The sequence below is a fragment of the Palaemon carinicauda genome, chromosome 36 (assembly GCF_036898095.1).
Source record: "Palaemon carinicauda isolate YSFRI2023 chromosome 36, ASM3689809v2, whole genome shotgun sequence".
Lineage (NCBI taxonomy): Eukaryota > Metazoa > Arthropoda > Malacostraca > Decapoda > Palaemonidae > Palaemon > Palaemon carinicauda.
Window position 1 is genome coordinate 4,297,979 of NC_090760.1, and position 16,458 is coordinate 4,314,436.

General features: G+C 39.5%; 1 protein-coding gene across 1 annotated transcript in view; it reads right to left on the minus strand.

The window, feature by feature from the left end:
• Positions 1-13,145: 13,145 nt before the first annotated feature.
• The window catches only part of LOC137628342 (uncharacterized), a 29,215-nt gene continuing 25,902 nt past the window's right edge, over positions 13,146-16,458 (minus strand). The window contains exon 2 of the mRNA XM_068359499.1: positions 13,146-14,084. The gene's annotated coding sequence lies outside the window, so the exon portion shown is untranslated. The remainder of the gene's footprint in view (positions 14,085-16,458) is intronic.

Below are 16,458 nucleotides of genomic sequence, written 5' to 3' on the forward strand. Positions count from 1 at the left end.
ATCGGCCCCCAGGATAAACCAAGCCCTACAGTGCATCATGAGCATGCTGAAGAGGAGCAATTGCTCAGTGAGACAGTGGATGAGTCTCACAGGGACCCTCTCATCTCTGGCCCTGTTTGTCGAGCTAGGGAGACTCCACCTCCGCCCTCTTCAATTCCATCTTGCAGCTCATTGGGACAAGGGCTCGACTCTAGAAGCAGTCTCTATCCCTATCAACCAAGAGATGAAGACCACTCTCCGGTGGTGGAAGCACAATCTTCTTCTCAAGGAGGGTCTATCATTGGCCATCCAGACCCCCCATCTTCATCTCTTCTCGGATGCATCGGACTCGGGCTGGGGTGCGACCTTGGACGGACGGGAATGCTCAGGAGTATGGAACAAGGAACAAGGATTACTCCACATCAACTGCAAGGAACTGTTAGCAGTCCATCTTGCCCTGTTGAACTTCAAGTCCCTCCTGCTAGGCAAAGTGGTGGAGGTGAATTCAGACAACACCACAGCCTTGGCTTACATCTCCAAGCAAGGAGGGACCCATTCGAGGAGCCTTTACGAGATCGCAAGGGACCTCCTCATTTGGTCAAGAGGTCTAAACCTCACACTGGTCACGAGGTTCATCCAGGGCGATATGAATGTTTCAGCGGATCGCCTCAGCAGAAGGAATCAGGTCATTCCCACGGAATGGACCCTCCACAAGAGTGTGTGCAACAGACTCTGGACGTTGTGGGGTCAACCTACCATAGACCTGTTTGCCACCTCCATCACCAAGAGACTTCCGCTTTATTGTTCCCCTGTTCCAGACCCTGCAGCGGTTCATGTAGATGCTTTTCTTCTGAACTGGTCCCATCTCGACCTGTACGCATTCCCTCCGTTCAAGATTATAAACAAAGTTCTGCAGAAATTCGTCTCGCACGAAGGGACACGGCTGACGCTGGTTGCTCCCCTTTGGCCTGCAAGAGAATGGTACACAGAGGTACGTCAATGGCTAGTCGACTTCCCCAGGACTCTACCTCTAAGAGTGGACCTTCTACGTCAACCACACGTAGACAGGTTGCACCCAAACCTCCACGCTCTTCGACTGACTGCCTTCAGACTGTCGAAAGATTCGCTAGAGCTAGAGGCTTTTCGAAGGAGGCAGCCAGTGCGATTGCCAGAGCTAGAAGAATTTCCACTCGTAGAGTCTACCAGTCTAAGTGGGAGGTCTTCCGAAGCTGGTGTAGAGCCAATTCAATATCCTCTACCAATACCTCTGTGATCCAAATAGCTGACTTCCTTCTTCATCTTAGGAATGAGAGATCCCTTTCAACATCTACGATTAAAGGGTATAGGAGCATGTTGGCCTCAGTCCTCCGCCACAGGGGTTTGGACCTGTCTTCCAACAAGGACCTTCAAGACATTCTCAAGTCTTTTGAGACGTCTAAAGAACGTCGTCTTTCCACTCCAGGCTGGAATCTGGACGTAGTCTTAAGGTTCCTTATGACATCTAGGTTCGAACCTCTCCAGTCAGCTTCCTTCAAGGATCTTACCCTCAAGACTGCTTTTCTCGTTTGCCTTGCAACAGCTAAGAGAGTCAGTGAGGTTCATGCCTTCAGCAAGAACATTGGTTTCACAACCGAATCAGCTACATGTTCTTTTCAGCTTGGATTCCTAGCAAAGAACGAGCTTCCTTCACGTCCTTGGCCTAGATCGTTCGAAATACCTAGCCTCTCCAACATGGTAGGTAACGAACTAGAGAGAGTTCTTTGCCCTGTCAGAGCTCTCAAATATTATCTGAAGAGGTCTAAACCTATTCGAGGACAGTCAGAAGCCTTATGGTGTGCCATCAAGAAACCCTCGAGACCCATGTCCAAGAATGGGCTTTCGTACTATATAAGGCTTCTGATCAGAGAAGCACATTCTCACTTAAAGGAGGAAGACCTTGCATTGCTGAAGGTAAGGACCCACGAAGTAAGAGCTGTAGCTACTTCGTTGGCCTTTAATAAAAACCGTTCTCTGCAGAGCATTATGGATGCAACCTATTGGAGGAGCAAGTCAGTGTTTGCATCATTTTATCTGAAAGATGTCCAGTCTCTTTACGAGAACTGCTACACCCTGGGACCATTCGTAGCAGCGAGTGCAGTAGTAGGTGAGGGCTCAGCCACTACATTCCCATAATCCCATAACCTTTTTAACCTTTCTCTTGAATACTTTTATTGTTGTTTTTATGGTTGTTACGGTAGGCTAAGAAGCCTTCCGCATCCTTGGATTTGGCGGGTGGTCTATTCATTCTTGAGAAGCGCCTGGGTTAAAGGTTTGGTAGAGGTCCTTTAGTAGGGTTGCAACCCCTTGTACTTTGGCACCTTTGGGTTGATTCAGCCTCCAAGAGGAACGCTGCGCTCAGTAAGGAAGACGAACTTTAAATAAAAGGCAGAGTAACGGTTCTATTCGACTTCCTTACCAGGTACTTATTATTTCATTGTTATTTGAGATAACTGTTATATGAAATTTGGGATACTTAGCTATCCTTTAATCATGTACACTGGTTTTCACCCACCTCCCTGGGTGTGAATCAGCTACATGATTATCGGGTAAGTTTAATATTGAAAAATGTTATTTTTATTAATAAAATAAATTTTTGAATATACTTACCCGATAATCATGATTTAATCGACCCTCCCTTTCCTCCCCAGAGAGAACCAGTGGACCGAGGAATAATTGAGGAGGTGTCAACAACAAATGATTGAGTACCTGGCCACAGGTGGCGCTGGTAAGTACACCCCCTTCTAGTATTGTGATAGCTGGCGTATCCCTCCATAGAATTCTGTCGGGCAACGGAGTTGACAGCTACATGATTATCGGGTAAGTATATTCAAAAATTTATTTTATTAATAAAAATAACATTTTTTTAAGGAGTTATCAGGTTTTTGGGCTGTGGAACAAATTATACAAATTACAGATGTATTCTTATGGGAATATTTGCTCCAACATACGATTGTTTTAACATACGAAGCAGTTACTGGAACGAATTAAGATCGTATGTAGAGGTTCCACTGTATATATATATATATATATATATATATATATATATATATATATATATATATATATATATATATATATATATATATATATATATATATATATAAAATAATAATAATAATAATAATAATAATAATAATAAAGTGCATTCAGAACATGTTTTACAGTAGGCTGTACACTTTAGGCTTACATCCCTATCTGGAGCTAATATAAATTTTAATGCTGGACTTGTACTGGTAAAGGTCTGTTGCAGTATTTGAATTTGTACTATATCTGGTTCAATTTCACGTCCATACATAATTTTTCAGTCCTTTTTTTTGTAGTTTTTTATTTACAGTATCTTTTCTGTTTTGCTTTTCACATAGCTCATGCGTTTTGACTCTTAGGCTATTTAGGTTAGAGCACATTTTCATCTTTAAATAAATGGTTCACTTCACTGTTTATCCCTTTTACCCCCAAAGGACGTACTGGTACGTTTCACTAAAGCCATCCCTTTACCCCCATGGATGTACCGGTACGTCCTTGCAAAAAAATGCTATACATTTTTTTTTTTTTCATATTTTTGATAATTTTTTAAGAAAATTCAGGCATTTTTCAAGAGAATGAGACCAACCTGACCTCTCTATAACAAAAATTAAGGCTGTTAGAGCAATTTAAAAAAAATATACTGCAAAATGTGCTGGGAAAAAAATAACCCCCTGGGGGTTAAGGGTTGGAAATTTCCAAATAGCCTGGGGGTAAAAGGGTTAAATGATAAACACTGAGCCTAAAAAAGCGCCAAAAGTCAAAACCAAACAAAATCTGGTTAAAAATATAAAACACGAATAAATTAAGTAAATTTTGGCATCAAAAGTTATTTGGAAACTATAGGGTACATATCATTTGAATAGTAAAGGTTTCAGTACAGAATAAACAGGGCAAGGTAACAGGTGTCCTAATTTGGGTAAATTTGGGTAAGATAATGAGCACCTTTATCAAGTTGAAAGGCTGGAGTAGTCTCTTTTTCAATTTCCAGTACTTAGAGCCCTAAAAGAGATATAAAATAGTTCCTTAAACAGGTAAGAAATATTACTACAAGACACAGTGAACATTAACAACTGCAAAAGAAAAAGGATAAAAATTGAAAAAAAAGTCTTGGTTTAAAAAATTGTCATCAATAGATTATGCAAATGATGGCGAGGTGCATGTGGTATTACATTAAAGCACAGCCAAAATTTACAGTTCAATTCATCGACTTCCCAATGATTAAATAATGTTGGCGTTTTACAAATAAAGTGTTTATATTAATATCATGACTTTGGAATGCACTCTCAACCATCATTTCAACACCCCTTCATTCCTGCTGAGACATCTGCTAAATTATTTGGTACAGTATCTATGTACAGCTTACAATATTGAATTTACATCGTGGCTAAAATGCGGATTATTGCTGTAAAGTCCATTTACTATTCAGTGTTATCGGCTATCATTATTCCATTCCTTTTGCTTTTAAGAGCATTCCTATCACCTTTCGGCATCAGAGTTGTCTTTCGTTTCAACTCCAGTTATCTAATGAGTTGACCCGTCTAGAGTTGTGAAATCACATTTCCAACACTAATCGACTTGGAGCTAATTTTCACGACTGGTCATTGATGTCTGACATGTATCATAGACTTATCAGTGGCTCAGCTGTTATAACCTCAGACTGGATATGAAGGAATTTATTGTTTAACCCTTTTACCCCCAAAGGACGTACTGGTACGTTTCACAAAACCCATCCCTTTACCCCCATGGACGTACCGGTACGTCCTTGCAAAAAAATGCTATAAAAATTTTTTTTTCCATATTTTTGATAATTTTTTGAAAAAATTCAGGCATTTTCCAAGAGAATGAGACCAACCTGACCTCTCTATGACAAAAATTAAGGCTGTTAGAGCAATTTTTAAAAAAATATACTGCAAAATGTGCTGGGAAAAAAATAATCCCCTGGGGGTTAAGGGTTGGAAATTTCCAAATAGCCTGGGGGTAAGAGGGTTAAGAGCATTCCAATCACCTTTCGGAATCAAAGTTATCTTTCGTTTCATCTCCAGTTATCTAATGAGTTGACCCGTCTAGAGTTGTGAAATCACATTTCCAACACTAATCGACTTGGAGCTAATTTTCAAGACTGGTCATTGCTGTCTGACATGTATCATAGACTTATCAATGGCTCAGCTGTTATAACCTCAGACTGATCAAGAAGGAATTTATTGTTTAACAGTATTTGGGATGAAAAGAGACAGTTTCAAGCTATTACCATACTATCACTAAAGATAATACCAATATTAATCAAAGTATCTGGAAAAAAGTAGATTGTTGCTCTTGAGTATTTTCCGTTAAAGAAAAATCTGCCACTCCATATCTATGAGTATGTGTACTTATACTTCTTTGGAATTACAATTTACAAAGGAAAATTAATATTAATTTTGTTAACCATTTTAAAAATGGTATTGACAGCTAAAGGAGGAAGAGACATGAAGTAAGGAGTAAACTTTGTGCACATAATCAGCAAATAAAGACTAAATTAAAGTTGGTATTATAAACTTATCTGGACAAGCAAGGTTCCTGGAAAAGAAGAGCCATTAGAAATATGGTAAATACAAAAAGTGACCAAATACTGTACATTGAGACTACCACACCCATTACATGAGTCTTTTTATAGTTTATTTATGACATATTTGTTTTTGATGTTGTTAATAGTTTATATATGACATGTCTGTTTTGACGTTGTTACTTATTTTTGAATGATTTATTGTTAATTTGTTCTCTTCATTTATTTATTTCCTTTCCTCACTGGGCTATATTTCCCTGTTGGAGCCCCTGGGCTTATAGCATCTTGCTTTTCCAACTAGGGTTGTAGCTTGGATAGTAATAATAATAATAATAATAATAAGAAAAGTATAAATATTGTAGAAAATAAGCAAATATTTAGAACTTGTGCAAATAGTAAACATCAAGTGTCTCCCATATTTTCCCACTCCCATCTTGATATATGAAGACGGAAAACTAAATGAACAATGTTAATTCAGTATAGTGGTTGTTAACAAAGCATTTAATGCAAAGAATTAAATACCCCATTGAAAAATATCGACTAGTCGCAGGAAAATGATTGAGATTGATAAAGCTATCTACAATCTGGATTACATACAGTGTCTGAATAGAACAACTATGTTGATCACAAGTGACACTGATAATTAATCAAGTTTAAATCTTTGGTTCAAGTCTTCAAATATATCGGCTTAACAGATTACTGAAGGTAGATATGATTTTTAGTTGTAAATGAAAGGTGTTCATTAAAAAAGGCCCTAATAAGTTTTCACGACTAATAAAATGGTACCTGCTTGGTTATCTTGATATCTTTAGTTTTTTGTCATTCAAACTTTTCACTTCATTAAAGAATAAAACATTTAGGCCAGATCCATATTTTATAATCCTCAATGATCTGAAATGTCAATGTAAGGAGCCCTTCTTTTTCTGAAGGACCTACTTAAATGACCCCCGATTACTTTACTGTATATAAACTACCTACAAAAAAGGTTTTCTTTTTCAATTTAATTACAATACACTGTTCATTTGTTATGCATTCCCTTCTGGATAAAGAATACATTTTACTACTATGCAGCGAGTTTTTTTTTTTTTTTTCTGCTACACCAAGTACACAGCATAGACTGTTTTTGGGATTAGTGCCATTTGGTCTCACGATTTTCATGTTAAGGCTAGAAAATGGAATCCAATATGACAATTCACTATGCAGAATCAATAAATATAAGAGGCTTGGTGTTCAGGCTTTATTGAACCCATCACATCACCTCCAATGCTAAATTCATCTGCTAACTAACGACACGTCACCCACCGAGAACCAATACTAACACTGAAGACAGGGCTTACCCAGACGTTTGTTTTTCGCCTTGCAACCGTCTTCATTCCAGTCGTATCGTTAAGACATATTATTGGGCTTTTACCTTCGTACAGTTAATCAGGTTACGATTTTATTATCAACTAGATGTTATTGTTAATGCATACCTTGATATTCAGTTGTTTGTTTTGATAATGTAAACACGATCACGCATGACATCATCAAATTTCCAGCTTTCAGACAGCATGGGAGTTGATGAGAGGATACGAATTAGTCTAACCTAAGCCGTGGATTTTTTTTGGTGATGTTTTTGTTTTAATATATCCTAGAATTGTTTGTGAAATCAAGGATAGGTTGCGAAAACTCCCACCACTTGGTGGCACCATACTCACTGTCACTATTATAGCGGCTGTCGTGCCACTTAGGCCAGAGCTTGGGAACCTAAGAATTACCCTATCTGTATGCAATGGATTCTTATAACAGCTAGGAACATGGATCTATTGGCAGCAGACTTGAGAGATTGATCACTTTTTCTCCTTTCAATGGGTGAAAGGTTTTGCTAAGATTTTGTGCTCCTGGGAATACTTACCAAGTAACAAACTTTACCTCATTTGCCCAAAAGCAAGAGATTCTACAGTGAGGGGTTTTCGTAAGAGGTTTGTCGTGAACCAGACCCCCAAACCAAGTAGAAGGTTCTAGGGTGGAGATTTCTGCTGGACAGACTACCGTTCCTTCTGGGATCGACTAGCTTGTATTCCCTTTTAGCGCCTGAGTTATTGCCAAACTAGTTGAAGCATCTATTCACTCCATCTGATTGATCTTCCCAAGGACCTGGAATTCCCATGTTTCTTCTGCTCCCTCAACATTCCAACCCGAGAATCTTGCGGTACTGGTCCCCTAGGCCTTTTAAGATCGGGAAAATTCCTGAGGGAACTGACTTGCTGGAAATATGTCTTAGGGGTTCGGAAACGGGACGAGTAATGGGAAGGGGTTGTGCTATGGATGTAGGGGAGGGGAATGAACGTGTTTCGCTGTAGGGATATTGATATTCCATTCAATGATATGTAATTCAACAACTTTAATACATTTCATGTCTTGTGTAGGTGTATTAAGGAACTATCCCCAATTAGGGATATGTTGCTGAAAGGGGATACCACCATCCACAAAGAATGTAAGTCCTTTTTGGGGATTAATCCTAAGGAATTTGAAGGATTCAAAGAGTTTCTAGCATTTCTTGAGGTCTTTCTCCCCAAGAAATGGTTAGTTTGTGTAGGTACACTTGGGTGATGGTTTCAACCCAATTCCAGTGATAATTATGACAGCAGATTTCAACTTTCTGATCTGGTGTCGGTTATGTCCTCTCTACTGAAAGTTGGAGCTGTCAGGGGACCCAGATTAAATGTTACGTTATGGACAAGTTACTGTAAAAACCTGCATTTGAGGCCTTCCTGAACTTTGGAAAAACATAATTTAAGGGTGTCTGCAAAGAGAAGGTTGAAGTAGAGGAGTTTTTTTTATAGTAACTATCTGTCTAACCCTTTTCTCCCAATCTTTAGTGGATTAAAGCCAAGGCTTTTGACTCCCATTGAAAAAGAAGTTTTTTAATACAAGGGTCAACTCTACTGCATAATAGCGATCAGCAACAGTATCAGAGGCATCCAGCAATCTAGGCCATTCCACTCTCCTGGCAAGTTCCTCGAAGATGATAGAAGGCAGCAACAACAATGTTCTCAGGAAGAGGCCCAAGTGCTTCTCGATTTTTTCAAAGGAAGAAGAGACATAGGAAGCAGACAAATGAAAATTTAAGATTAGGGTTCCTTTTGCCAAAAAAACAAAAGGACCTCAACAATGAATGTCTTCGTGTCAGGGATTGTCTTCATTATTTTCAAGAACAATGGACCTTTTCTCGGTGGGGAAAAAGCATAGAATCAAAATTTCTGTGTTGGTTCTGGATATCTAAACTCCCTCTATGATGAAAATTCTTTGGAAAGCTCGAGAGATGAGTGAGCCTCGACTTATCTCATCTCAACGAACACATCAGATGCAGTGCATTCAATATGACGACCAATGTGCATGTCTGCCAATTACTACTATAAGTGGTTTGGACTGTACTATAGCTCTAAGAAGCACACATGAGTATGTCACTATTGCTCCTCACTTTCAGCCTTTCTTAAGGTTTCATCTTGGGAAAAGTTCTTTGATGTTTGGAGTAATGCCATTTGGCCTCAATATAGCTCCATGGGTGTTCACATTAGTAGCAAAGTCAGGGAATTCAGGTCACAGCATATTTGGACGACTCGCTAGTTTGGGCAGAGATGAAATACAGTACTGTAATGTAATTATGCCTCATATACATAAATCAAGTCGTGCAATTTCTTAAAGATCTAGGATTTCTGATCAACTTTGCAAGATAAAGGATGACTAATTCTAGAGAGGATATTCAAGTGATGGAATCAAAATCCACCCAAAGGCCTCTCAGAGAAGTATCTTACAGATCATTTATATTTTTCTTTGGAGTCCCTTTCTTATCTCCAGAGGAACTGAAAAATGTTTTGGCTTTCTTCAATCCACTTCAACTGTTGACCCAATTCTGAAAACCCAGTTGACAGACATTTTTGTGTGTGGAGGAAGGGCTGCTTTGAAGGAGCTTTGAGACAGACGATCCCAGTTACCTGATTGATGCAAAAGACCATTGAACTCGCAAAAGGCTCTTTCCATGTTGGTCCCTCCCTTATATCCAAGATTCTTCACACAGACCTATCTAAATCTCGTGGGAAAAGTCTTACAAAGGAGACCTATACTATTAGAAAAGTCCCCTCACTTTGGAGCATTTCACATAAATGTGTTGGCACTCATGACTGTATTCCTGATATTGAAGAAGCCCAGTCTAAGAAGGACCTCAAACATCAAGATTTTCATTGACAATCAGACAACAGCCAGTTGTCTCCAGAGAGGAGGATTCTGTTCAAGGACTATGAATACAGTGATTCTTCCCATTATGAATTTCCTTTGGGAGAGGGAATTGTTCCTCATCCCAGTCCACCTACTATTAGTGGTGGTGGATGCCTTGTCCAGGCAGACAGCCCCTGAACACAGAGTGGATCTTAGATCAGAGCTCTTTCCAAGAGATCCTCGGGTTTACTCTGAATCTCTAAGTGGACCTGTTTGCGACGAAAGAAAACCACAAACTTATCTTTATAAAGCTCCAAATAGGGATTTTTAAGCAGTTGCAAGAGATGTATTGAACCTGGACTGAAACAGATAGCCATCGCTCTATCTGTTATTTTCAGCGAGTTAGATTTCGAAGGTTATGAATATCCTAACGTATTTCTCATGGATGGCTGTACTGCTGGCTCCATTTAGGCCAAAGAGTTCAAGGTTTCCACTCTGTTAGCAAAGCTGTATCAGAGATTAGGGAGTCAGAATAGCTTCTCTTCTGCCTTTCTCATCCGGAACCTTCATGCTTGGGTCATCCCTTCCATCTATACTGTAGAGAATTTTTGGCTAACAATGTGAATCATTTGATAATGTGTAAGATGTTTTCTTCCATCAGACAGCACCAATCAGTGTGGAAAACATGGATGACCTTCCTTAGGGATAAGAATCCATGCCAGATAACCCTGGACTTCTTAGCATCCTTTTTGTTGCACCCTTTGGCAATAGGAAATTTATGCCATCAACAATTTTGTCATATAAATCTGCATTGTCAGAACTTCTCAAGCAGGTTTTTAATGTGGATTTAGATTCAGAAAAGTTCTATAAGATTTCTTGGTCCTTTGCTTTACAACAACCATCTGTAACAGCTCCATCAGTTTTTTGGTCACTGGATAGAGTGCTTGTAATTTTGGACAGTGGGTAAAGTGCTTGAATATTTTTTACCAATTTAGATAACTCATTACTTTAAAAGTTACTCCAGAAGGCAATATTTTTAAGAGTCTTAGCCTTGGGAGCAAGAGTCTGTGAACTTACAGCATTCCATAGAGAACAGGAGTTCCTCCCATCACTCCTGGCCATTTTTAGTTTCCGAATCCCAGTCTCCAATTTTTGGCCAAAAGTGAAAAGCCCCTACAGAGGTGGTACCGTCTTTAAATTGTGGGCTTTCAGCCAAGTGATGCTAACCTCTGTCCAGTGTCTACCCTGTAGAAGGTAATCTGATTCTAAATACTCAAGCCAACGAGTCCCTTTCTACAGGGGCTACCTGTGTTCTCATGATCTTCCTCAATGACCTTAGATGTCAGGATGCCAGAAAACTTTAAATCAATCAATCAATCATTAAAAAAAGCTGATCCTTTCTCCATCCCTATAACCTAAGACGTGAGAAAATAGTTTCTTTTTTTTTACTGTAATGCAATTTCAGGATATGCAAAGCTTTATGAGTTTGTCTGGGCAAAGGGTATTTATAGGACACTACCTGAAACAAATCCAAGGGGTACATCATGTGTGCGAGGTGCTCGGCTTGTTCTTGGCACCTACCTATAGTTCTCTTGCTTGAGGGTACACTCGGGCACACTATTCTATCTTATTTCTCTTCCTCTTGTTTTGTTAAAGTTTGTATAGTTTATATAGGAAATATTTATTTTAATGTTGTCACTGTTCTTAAAATATTTTATTTTTCCTTGTTTCCTTTCCTCACTGGGCTATTTTCCCTGTTGGAGCCCCTGGGTTTATAGCATCCTGCTTTTTCAACTAGGGTTGTAGCCTAGCAAGTAGTAATAATAATAATAATAATACTGTATGAGTGGAAATTGGGTAGAGAGGGATCCTCAACCAGGTCCCTTTGCAAAGATGGTCATCTTGCTTCATCCTCAGGGATCTTCTCTAATGAGGTGAGTGGCTGACTTGCTATTTTTTTCATTTCTCATGTGTATGCATGAATTAGTTCTTCACTTGAATGTAGGTGAATTGACCTTTGTAGTACTCAAATCTACCTTAATTTTGCTTTGGTATTAGTAAGAGACAACACAACACCTTAACCCAAAAATAGGGGTTTTGAATAAGGATAAACCTATTTTTGGGAGGTGCTGTGTGGTTTCCAAGACCCTTTCTCCTCCCTAGAATCGTGAAGGGAAGGGGAACATAACTAGTGTGGTTTCCAGGACCCTCTCTCCTCCCTGGAATCGTGAAGGGAAGGGGAACATAACTAGTGTGGTTTCCAGGACCCTCTCTCCTCCCTGGAATCGTGAAGGGAAGGGGAACATAACTAGCGTGGTTTCCAGGACCCTCTCTCCTCCCTGGAATCGTGAAGGGAAGGGGAACATAACTAGCGTGGTTTCCAGGACCCTCTCTCCTCCCTGGAATCGTGAAGGGAAGGGGAACATAACTAGCGTGGTTTCCAGGACCCTCTCTCCTCCCTGGAATCGTGAAGGGAAGGGGAACATAACTAGCGTGGTTTCCAGGACCCTCTCTCCTCCCTGGAATCGTGAAGGGAAGGGGAACATAACTAGCGTGGTTTCCAGGACCCTCTCTCCTCCCTGGAATCGTGAAGGGAAGGGGAACATAACTAGCGTGGTTTCCAGGACCCTCTCTCCTCCCTGGAATCGTGAAGGGAAGGGGAACATAACTAGCGTGGTTTCCAGGACCCTCTCTCCTCCCTGGAATCGTGAAGGGAAGGGGAACATAACTAGCGTGGTTTCCAGGACCCTCCCTCCTCCCTGGAATCGTGAAGGGAAGGGGAACATAACTAGCGTGGTTTCCAAGACCCTCCCTCCTCCCTGGAATCGTGAAGGGAAGGGGAACATAACTAGCGTGGTTTCCAAGACCCTCCCTCCTCCCTGGAATCGTGAAGGGAAGGGGAACATAACTAGCGTGGTTTCCAAGACCCTCCCTCCTCCCTGGAATCGTGAAGGGAAGGGGAACATAACTAGCGTGGTTTCCAAGACCCTCCCTCCTCCCTAGAATCGTGAAGGGAAGGGGAACATAACTAGCGTGGTTCCCAAGACCCTCCCTCCTCCCTAGAATCGTGAAGGGAAGGGGAACATAACTAGCGTGGCTTCCAAGACCCTCCCTCCTCCCTAGAATCGTGAAGGGAAGGAGAACATAATTATTGTGGTTTCCAAGACCCTCTCTCCTCCCTAGAATCATGAAGGGAAGGGGAACATAACTGAGATTCCTGGAATGGAAAAATGGTTGCCGGACAAAAAACAAACACTCGGGTAACCATAGTCTCCAGTGTTTGTACTGGTTCACGATGAGTGACGTGTCGCAAGTTAGCTGACAAATTCCGCATTAGAGGGCTATGACGGGTCAATAGCTTTATACACACTGAGTCCATGCTTTGAACGTTGACACTCTGGCCCTAAGGCAGGGAAGACAATATTTCTTATCTAAATTATGTCATATTGGATTCCCTGTACAGTACTAGTCTTAACAGTAAAGCCCATTGAGACTACACAGCACTTTCCCCAAAATAGGTTTTCCCTTTATCAAATCTTTTTTCTTTGGATGTATTGCAAAAGATTTTAGACAAGCAAAGCACATTTCAAAGCAGTTCCAAAGTTTCTTCAAAATAAGCATTTCAGTATCCTAGAAATAAAAAGGTCCTTTTAAAATGGAATATAGTACAGTGATAGGTAGTTATGTACACTATGTAGCAAGGTTAAACATAAATTACAGTACAGAAATAATCATAAATTATTGTTCATTGGAAAAAAAGTTCTTTCTAAGAATCAACAATATATTAACCCTTTTACCCCCAAAGGACGTACTGGTACGTTTCACAAAACCCATCCCTTTACCCCCATGGACGTACCGGTACGTCCTTGCAAAAAAAAATGCTATAAAAATTTTTCATATTTTTGATAATTTTTTGAGAAACTTCAGGCATTTTCCAAGAGAATGAGACCAACCTGACCTCTCTATGACAAAAATTAAGGCTGTTAGAGCAATTCAAAAAAAATATACTGCAAAATGTGCTGGGGAAAAAATAACCCCTTGGGGGTTAAGGGTTGGAAATTTCCAAAGAGCCTGGGGGTAAAAGGGTTAAGGATCAATAATACATACTTCCCCTACAGTTATACTGTATTATCAAAAGCGTAAAAAAACTAAAAAAAGCGTAGGTATATCTGGTCAAAACAACTGGTTTATCTGGGAGAGATTTGTGAGTATCTGCAAAGCTTCAAGTAGAAAATTTTGGCTTCATCAACTTGCTGGACTAGATGATTTATACACTTATCACAAACGAGGCTCTTCCATTATCCTAGAAAGAGAAAAATTGTTAAATACTTATTTTTTTCTGCATTACATAAAAATGGACACTAATGACTAGCTCTTGTACAGTATTTGCAGACATGAAATTAGCTTCAACAGCACTTTGATAGTACAATATATACTTTTTTGAAGGTTAAGTATTGTTAACCCTTTTACCCCCAAAGGACGTACTGGTACGTTTCACAAAACCCATCCCTTTACCCCCAGGGACGTACCGGTACGTCCTTGCAAAAAAATGCTATGAAAATTTTTTTTTTCATATTTTTGATAATTTTTTGAAAAAATTCAGGCATTTTCCAAGAGAATGAGACCAACCTGACCTCTCTATGACAAAAATTAAGGCTGTTAGAGCAATTTAAAAAAAATATACAGCAAAATGTGCTGGGAAAAAAATAACCCCTTGGGGGTTAAGGGTTGGAAATGTCCAAAGAGCCTGGGGGTAAAAGGGTTAAACAAAAGAAACCAACATCGACTCTTTTTATCTACTAGCTTTATTGTTTTCCACGTTCCTCTGTAAAATATCTTTTGAATTTTTTCCTTCCTAGTTCTAAATAAAATACAGTACTATATTATCATAGCAAAACTTCATAAACAACCTAGTGATACTAAAGGAATACCACTAAGGTGTTGGTGCTATCAGTCCCCCTCTTGCAGTGCATTGTAGGAATTACTTAAAGAGTCTTTACAACATTCCTTCAGCCCCTAGCTGCACTTGCTTCATATCCTTTGCCACCGTTTTTCCAACTTACTATTCAACCTCTTAACCCTTTTACCCCCAAAGGACGTACTGGTACGTTTCACAAAACTCATCCCTTTACCCCCATGGACGTACCGGTACGTCCTTGCAAAAAAATGCTATTTAAAATTTTTTTTGCATATTTTTAAATTTGTTTTGAGAAAATTCCGGCATTTTCCAAGAGAATGAGACCAACCTGACCTCTCTATGACAAAAATTAAGGCTGTTAGAGCAATTTAAAAAAAAATATACTGCAAAATGTGCTTGAAAAAAAATAACCCTTGGGGGTTAAGGGTTGGAAATTTCCAAATACCCTGGGGGTAAAAGGGTTAAAACTACAGACTAGAGGCACATGGGCACTGAATGACCATACAGCGTCCACCTCGAGGGAGCAGTATAGGACCCAAAGTCATAAATCCAATCCAATATAAAAGTAATTCTTTCTTTGAAACACAGGAATGTAGATATCTTAACATCAGGTTTCCTTTCGTTTATCTTAGCTTAAAAAGAATTAATTTACAAACTGTAGAAGATTTAACTGTGAGCATTAATACTCCTCTTTATGTCAATTCGATATACGTTAGTTCTGACAATGTCGCTCATTCTTGAATGTTTAATGCAAAAATGAAATCCACAATATGCCTTTTTACTTGACCTTACATTGGTCTCTACATCGTACAGTAACAACACAGTACTGTACTGTATAGTACTGTGGATTTTATAGAAGTTATTAATGTAAGTATCTGGTTTTTATAAAATGATAGCAGGTTGTAAGTACTTTTTCGTGTTCAGTATGTTTCTAGGGAATGTGTAAGTCAATTTTCATGGTGAAAATCGGACATACGTTGAAAAGTGACTCAAGTCTGACCTCTCAGAATCAATTAATGATATAGGGGAGAGTATTTATTGGGTAAAACCTAACCTTAAACATAAACTGCAGATAATTATAAAATGATCAAGCATTTGCTCCTACACAAATAGAAACTTTTGTCCTATAATAGGAGTATACTTTCAGTGAGACTGGATACGGGCGTTAAAACCTAACGAGGCACAGTACAGTAACGGTAGTTAGCTGGAGAGTGGGGAGTAAGCCCTGACAACCTGACAGGCACTGGGCTTCCACTTTGTTTCCAGCCACCAGATAGATACAGTAAATGAGTTGACAGTTCAATGTGTGAGGGAGGGTATTTAGAAGGAAGGATTTGCAGTTCTTTTCTGATGACTGTACCGCTGTGACTGTTTTCTACACAAACCTAGATATCCACATTCTTTTTCCTGTTGGTAAGCATTCCTATTTGCCTTTTATTCCCTTGTAAGTGTGGCTCTGTGATATTGACGTCAATTTCATCTCAAGGAGATTGGTAATCCTTAGAAAACTATGTGCTCCATTTGATGAAGGTTTTGTTGCTGCAGTGTGTAAAGGGGAAGGGTGCCATCCTTCTTACCTTCAGTGTCTTCCTGATCCCAAAAAGGCTCTAAGGACATAACACCTGGATGTGCTGTCTTTTCATAGAGTTCCTGAGTTTTCTTTTCACGTGAGTGTGTCCTTATTGGCGTCTTCGACCTGGTAGAAGGATAACTCAAGTTCTTCTTTCTCCTTTGCCTCATCTTTATCAGATAGTCTTCT